This window comes from Erigeron canadensis, chromosome 3, assembly GCF_010389155.1.
Source record: "Erigeron canadensis isolate Cc75 chromosome 3, C_canadensis_v1, whole genome shotgun sequence".
Taxonomy (NCBI): Eukaryota; Viridiplantae; Streptophyta; class Magnoliopsida; order Asterales; family Asteraceae; genus Erigeron; species Erigeron canadensis.
The window spans coordinates 931,629-939,386 of record NC_057763.1 but is presented as its reverse complement, the minus strand read 5'-3'; the positions used below and the strand labels follow the sequence as shown (position 1 = coordinate 939,386).

Here is a 7,758-nt window from a genome sequence, read left to right as displayed (position 1 = left end):
AACTTTGACCTTAAATATTTTAATTTGTGTTATATAATATTTGATAAAAGTTATAGCAATTAAAAAGCCATTTAAAACACGAATCAAATCTTATAACTTTCATCGAATATTATTTAACACAAATTAAAATATTTAAAGTCAAAGTTTGCAAAAGAAGACTTTGAAAATTCAAAATAGGACACATTTGATGGAACGGAGGGAGTACTTGAAAGAAATATATATGTGTATGAAATAATATGTTTACGATGAATGGTTGACGATGAAGCTAAATGCAATTTTGGTAAAGGTAAATATGTAGACGAAAATGTATTTGACTAATAAGAATCCAAAAAGATAAAATTGAAGTTTACTACTCTTAATCTTAAAAGCTTTAACATCTAAGCCTATCACCCACCAGCCCATGTTTACAATTCTACGACTCATTCAGTAATTACAAACCAATAACACAAAACTACCATTTGTAGAATGAAAATTATATAAGTCGTAGTGAAAAAACAAATATGATGATGTCATTTCCAAGATGGTTGATGATAAGACTTCAGGCTGAATTTTCAAAAATTTTTTCCAACTTAAAAACTTTATTACAAAGAAATAATTGGCGAGAAGTATGGCTTGAAGCCCACTACTGCCTATGATCAACAGTCCCTGCATTTAATATAGTCACAAGAAATCAATATGACAATATGTCTATAGTCTCACAACAAACTCCATTGTTAAGATAAATAACTTAAAGCACTTAACCATGGAAATATACGATTACGTACCAATTGTTTTGACTAATAAAATCCTATTGACATATCTAACTGGTTGTTTAGTCCATTTGGCCCATTCCATTGTCCGAAAGTTTGCTGAACACGTATGCTATGCTGATTTGTTAGGCAAATTTACAACTCCAATTACATTTATGATTGAAGGCGTCATCATAGCGCGAAAAATGGCTTTGATGCACTGCCTAAGTTTTTTAAGCATATCTAACGGTTGACATATATTAATGCTACATCTCGAATAAACCAGATATCAGATTTCATGGTCATGACTATAAAATTCAACTAAAATCTAATGTCCTAGAGTGTCTAATAACTAATTTTGTAACTGGAGATATATATGGAGATTGGCATAGATATAGAGATAATTATGGAATAGAATGGACCTTTCTGAGGCGTTAGATTTCAATAGTTTCCATCTGGAGACTCTTCCCGACAACTTATGCAACTGCTACATCATCTTTGTTTGAAACTTCAAAAGGAGCTGGGAAGTGATTGTTAGCTCGCTCATCAATAATAACACCACCAGGTGCTTCTATTCAAAATCTCCCTTGCTTCATTGTCAACACCTACAACACAGGCTGCCTCGTATGTTATAACCACCATTTTAACATCTACAATATTCACACATGAGAAAAAAAATAATGTCATTTAACCCAAAAAAAAATAAGAACAGATAAAAATGCCTCATTTATAAAATTCATGATTTCGTCAACAATTTTATAAATCCATTCTCTATATTCACATCATAGACCAATTTCGCCAACAGTTTATAAATCCATCTTTTGGGATGCTTTCCAAAGCATACCTATATTTTGTTGTTCCCATTTGTAAATCAACAAAAATGCAATGCACGCACACTTTTTTGAGCTTCACCGTCCTTAATGACGAAGTTCAACATGACATATATCTACAATTCTTGTACAACAGCTTGCACCCTTTTTAACCAACTTCTGCATCATTAAATTATATAAGTGAACGAATTGTGTCAAGAACCATAACCCGTCTTCTCAGATTCAGTCGCTCCTCTAGCTCTTCGCACCATTTCCACCTTTCCCCGAAACTTATTCTCCTTGATGTTGTACCTGTCCCGAACACAACATTTTTTCTCCTTTTCAGTATACAACAAATGTGGAAATTCATATTTTAGTGGTTGGTTACCGACCCACAAGTCCAACCAGAATCTTATCTCACCTTTGAATCCCCTGTTTAGTTCGATTCCGGCAACCTTTACCTTGCTTATTCCATAAAGTATAGATTTCCAAGTCCCAGAAAAAGATTATTTCAAAGGGATAGGAGACTAAAACGTCCCAAACACAACATTTAATTTCTTGTCTTAAAAACTACTTGCTGAGTTTTTCTTTTTCATTTAATTGTCAAAGCCAAAAGGTCCCTCGGTTTAATGAGTTTGGCCAAAGTTAACCACCAATGCTAATCTACAAATAATAGTACATGCTTTCCCCATGATTCCCATTTTTTTAGTAACACTAATAAATTCCTTGAAACCAATAAATCTTAGACTTTATGTCCGTTGAGTCAAAAAAACACTTTTTGCATCCAATTTCTCGATATGTTTTATTACTTAATTTTGTGCTCATTGCTTTCCACCCCTCCCTGACTGCAACTTAGTGATATTTTCCCCCAAGAACAATAACTGAAAAAATTATGTATACCTCAGAGGATTTATATGAGAGTTATTCTTGCAACCTCTCTATCTACCAAACCGTTTAGTCATGTTGTCTTGTTCTTTGTTAACACGCAGCACATTATACATAAGTTGGCAAAAGAGAACACTATATATATTTCCTGAAATTTGTACAACAAAAATCAATCAAAAAGCATCTGTTTAAAGCTTTCCAACAAATACTACATCTCACTTAGTAGATTCATTGTTTATAAAATCTGGAAAAAGATGTTTGTTGGTCAACCCCTCACCCGGTCGTTTTTACTGGAATCCTTTACTTAACCCGCCCTATCTCCCAACTTTGCAACCTCTTAAGTTCTGTAAGAGAGTTAAGGTGGAACCAAGTTTCAGCTACTATCACATCACTAATGGTTCAACCAACTGATATTAATAAAAGTAAAATGTTGCTACCTGCAAGCTTGACATCCCTGTTTCAGTTTGAAGCTACGGTGTGGCACCACTAATGCATTAAGCTTTCACTCTATATTCCTTATCAACATCCTGAAAAGGGGCAATTGCACCTAAAATTTTTTACGGTGTCATTTCAAATGTCAAAGTTCACACGGAAACAACATTTTAAACTTTTAACCTGATTCAAGTATATTAGGAGTAAACATAAAGGTGGTTATATTAGGAGTAACATACCTGCAAAAGAATTGAAACTTGACTTGGCGTGTATTGGCAGAGCCCTGCCGTTAGTGGACAAATGGGCACATTTGAACGTTTATTTGATTATTTCCATAACTTAACAGAGATGTCGTAACTTGTAGAGGAAGCCATTCTAGGATGAGTGACACATCGTGTATGGAAACCCCATTTCAGTGGAATAAAAGTGGAAGTTTTGAAGACTACGGCTCTCAAAGCAGCTGCCCAGATGCATTAAGTGGGTCATCTTGCACCTGGTAAAGGGTAAACTGACATATTACATCAACACAAAGCGCACATTGTTCACCTGTTGTACACAATATCCCATTTATACCTTCAAGCAACCAGGGACTTGGCAGTCCTATTGAGCAACTTCTCGCTGGGTTCATCAAACAACACCACAATTGTCCTCATCATGCCATCATCAATCTCAAGCTAAATCTTATACCTGTCAACCAATGCAAACCCATTAAGTTGGTTCTTAAATCATATTAGAATGGTTCTACGCTAGCCTTGAAAGTACCAACTCATGTTTATTTTGGACTTTCGGCCTATCCAAAATGATCTCTTAAGTGATGGCTGAATTTTAAACTTTATGGTTGTTCATATTAGAATTCAAATCAAAAACAAAGTATTGTAGATCGATTAAAAAAATGACTAACAAAGGATAGATAAATCATACACCCTTTAAAAAAGATGCGATTCTATGTTGCAATGGAAGACCTGGAGAAAGCACATCTGAAAAAGTCATTAGCAAAGTTTTTAAAACAAAACTAAGTGATATGGACGAAGTTGCCGATATAAACATATAAAATTAAAATTATCATAAAATAACAGATAACGATATGAAGGTTATCATAGGGTTTCAGTTAGAAATTAAACCAGGTGATAATCAGGTGTGCTTTTGGCATGCGCCCAAGTACTCGTCGAGCTTTCTCCTGATTACAAAAGTATTTCATTGCTCTTCTGGATTCATGGTACATCTTTTCCACCAATTTTTCTCTTCTAACTGCCTTGTTAGGTTCATATTCATCAATTGAAATATTGCGGCTAAATGGGATTGTAGCTTTATTGCATAAACCAAGTACCTGACATTAATTAAAAAATAACGAACATGGTCCTGCGCTCCCATAAACTATAAATATAAAATAATACATTAAAGCATCTAATGGTGGGCCAATTAGTGATATAATAATCTAAGGACCTGGTAAACATAACTTTTGGTGGGCCAACCTAGCCCCAATTATGCAGTTTCGAGCTTTTGCCACCAAACAACTGAAACTGCTAAAATCCTTCAGTGACCTAAGAATAGACCCTAACCAACACGGTTAACTTTGCCACTTTAGTGCTCTAAGAACAGACCCTAACTTAAATGACCGTGCAACTGGCTTGTTTTGACACCTTCAGTGATCTAAGAACATACCCTAACCATTACTTCTTTTGCTACATTAAAAATAGAGCTTGTGAAACAAACATATAGCGTGAAGTTTTTGTATGTGTTAGAGTCCCCGCTTACCCAAATTGAGCAATCAATTCAATAAACACATATCTCACACATCTTTTAAAACAACCATTTGAACTCTCCTATCAGGTGAAACGACATAATCTGTACAGCCTATGGATATAATATATCTACGTCAGCAAATAGGCCAACTATGCTATTAGACAACATGCTTTTCTTGTTCCAAAACTTTACGATCTTATCATCAATAGGTATCAGAAACATGGCACTCTTATATGTAAATTACCATCTAATCTTGTTGATTTTCACATCGATTTCTAACTGTTAATAGTCAAACTGAACTCACAAACACGACCAGAAAGAAAATTAATGTAAATTGGGACGTACAGAACTCGTTTCAGATGGTCACACATAGCATCCATCAGCTGGTCATCCATCTTATCAAACATCGGCACCTGCAAATAAAGAACAAAATCTTATAATTATACTTAGTACATTAACAGTTTAAAGAGATTAAAAATTCAGACAAAAGAACTGACCCGGGAAGCCTAAATTTGTGTGGAATCTGTAATGGAAACAAATAAAAAATGATAAGAAGTGTTCATTTTTAGTAGTTGCAGACAAAGTTGGCTCTTTATATCTCTTCTAAGGTCTTTAGAAAGGTTTTGAAACAAATTATCTTCATTAACACCTCGAGTTTCCTGCCATTTATATTGTTTATATCACCTGATTCGTTCTTAAGAGGGGCTGGAAGCAAACGATTGGACATCCACTGCTCTGAATCTCATCTTTTCACCCTCATCTCCTCCAATCTAATGGTTGTGGACTACATGTAAGTCTGCAAAAAAAAGCAACCATTACAGATAATTAGTGACACCTTCATATTTGCATAATTTAGAGAAACTTCAGTTACCAATCTGCATATTTCCGATGAAAGATGAGAATAAATCAAAACCAGATATAGAAATGAACACTGCAAAGCAAATTTCCAACACAAATGTGTTTGTTTGCAGATTTTGACCAAGAGAACTACAAATGGGCCGAAAGTCGATTGGATACTATTTAAACTCTTGCTTCATTCTTCTTTACAGATTCATACGCTTTTATTTATCAAGTATTTGAAAAATGGAGACTAAAGTATTTGCAGACATGTGGGTCAACATAACCAGGATTGTCTTAACCATTCTATAAAATAACCTGACTGAGTTTGATTATATCAATAACTAAGCAAGTTTGACTTTGAGAGTTCAAAACAACATAAATCATAGATTTAAACTCACTCATTATATGATGAAGCACCTCTATGCTCATGTGGTTTAACAGTTCAATTATACAATACTCATCATATAATGAAGTACCTCTATGCTAATGTGGTTTATAATCTATCATTTTGGTTGTTTTGAAATCTGACCATCTTTAAATTGAAAGTCAAATTAATCATTGACTAAGTTTGATTTTGAGAGTTCCAAAAAACAAAATTTCATAGATTTTAAACCGCTCATTATATGATGAAGCACTTTTATGCTGATATCGGTTAACCACTCGATCACACACTACTCATCACATAATGAAGCATCTCTATGCTAATGCGGTTTATAATCTATCATTTGGGTTGTTTAGAAATCTGAAGATAAAAAAACAATTAGTTAAAACTAAAACTTCATATAAACCATACATTAATTAACCTACCTTCTACCAGGTTGGAGAAGGGTCTAAGTTAAAACTAAAACTTCATATAAACCACACATCAATTAACCTACCTTCTACCGGGTTGGAGAAGGGGTGTAGGATTGCCATAGCATTAGCATAGAGATGCTAATGCTATATTTATTTTTATTTGAAAACTTGCAACAGCTGGCGAACACTACAATACACTTTTGCAACATTAAAACTGTTTGACCCATTTCCTAATGACATTTAGTTAGATTTACCCTATTAATAAGATATAAGACGTGGCCCATATATGTGCTAAGCTTTTGCACTTTTAACTTTATATATTATTCTTATACTTACAGCTTATAGCTATCCATTAATACCTTATAATATCTTGCATCACAAAATGAAATAGAAAATGCCTCATTGACATTGGACCTTATATCTCTAACTTCATAACAAACCATAATTATTAGGACTTACTTTGATAGAAGCTATTAACCGCCAACATAGCATTTAACAAAAAAGAAACAGGAAACGTTTGAGATCATATACATATACAAGTAAATAACAAAAAGTTCTGAGCGTACAATAGTGTGTTACCTCATTATCAACAAAATCATTAGTTCTATATAGCTCCCTTTTTTAAATTATGTGGCTTTATACTGGTTTCTATTTCCTGGAGAATTATATACCAGTATCCCAAACAAAAGCTACTATCAACCTCTTTCCACAAACTATATAACCATGTACAAAGCAAAATTAACAAAAAGACGATCACAACACGGAACTCTATTTATAATAACACTAACATTTGTTATTATACCTTCTTATCGGAGATAATGTAGTAGGTGCCCATGTATCGTCCGTCAATGTTCTTGACATCCCACTTCCGGCAAACCATTACAGATACAGGCCCGGCGGAGCCGTATTGGAGTTAGTAATGCTTGCCAGCAACAAAAGGGGCACCTATTCATAATATATATAAAAAAACGGGGATAAGAAATGGTTGCAACTTATGAACATTATTCTCACAGATAATCAAAGATAGATTTATAGACTGTAAACCACATTGCAAACCAAAATTCATGCTATATAAAATCTACACAAACCAATATAAACTCATAAATATATCCCAAACCAAGCTTTGATGGTGACAGTCTCCAATCATATGGAACAGATAGAATAGCATCGATCCTGTATTTAGTGCAACATTTAATCCGTTATTTTACACTGATGAAAGAAGGCCTGTAACTCTATAATAATATATTAAAAGAAAAATGAAAAGGATCATGATAGGTTAAAATCCGAAGTAATTTATCAACATCCAATTAATAATTAATTTTAAAAAATGAAAAAAAAAAGATAGATGAAAACCTGACTATATTTACTAAACCATAGATACTGTTTTCATTTGCCAGAATGATAGCCAGATACCTGATAGTATATAGGGAGTGAATGAAAAATTGAGGGACATATCTTCCACTATTTGAACAATGAGAAGATTGAAACCCATTAGAATTCTATAACCCCATAAGAATTAATCAACA

General features: G+C 33.7%; 1 long non-coding RNA gene across 3 annotated transcripts; it reads right to left on the bottom strand.

The window, feature by feature from the left end:
- Positions 1-910: 910 nt before the first annotated feature.
- On the bottom strand, positions 911-7,270 carry LOC122594476. 3 transcript variants are annotated; one of them, XR_006323015.1, is made up of 10 exons: positions 7,035-7,270; positions 5,095-5,393; positions 4,943-5,010; positions 3,976-4,181; positions 3,428-3,541; positions 3,094-3,347; positions 2,860-2,969; positions 2,438-2,570; positions 1,573-1,849; positions 911-1,378 (listed from the first exon to the last, which is right to left on the bottom strand). It is a non-coding gene; the product is annotated as an uncharacterized LOC122594476 (long non-coding RNA). The 3 variants fall into 3 exon arrangements; XR_006323017.1 differs by having other exon boundaries at positions 911-1,345; XR_006323016.1 differs by having other exon boundaries at positions 911-1,333.
- Between the last annotated feature and the right edge of the window lie 488 nt (positions 7,271-7,758).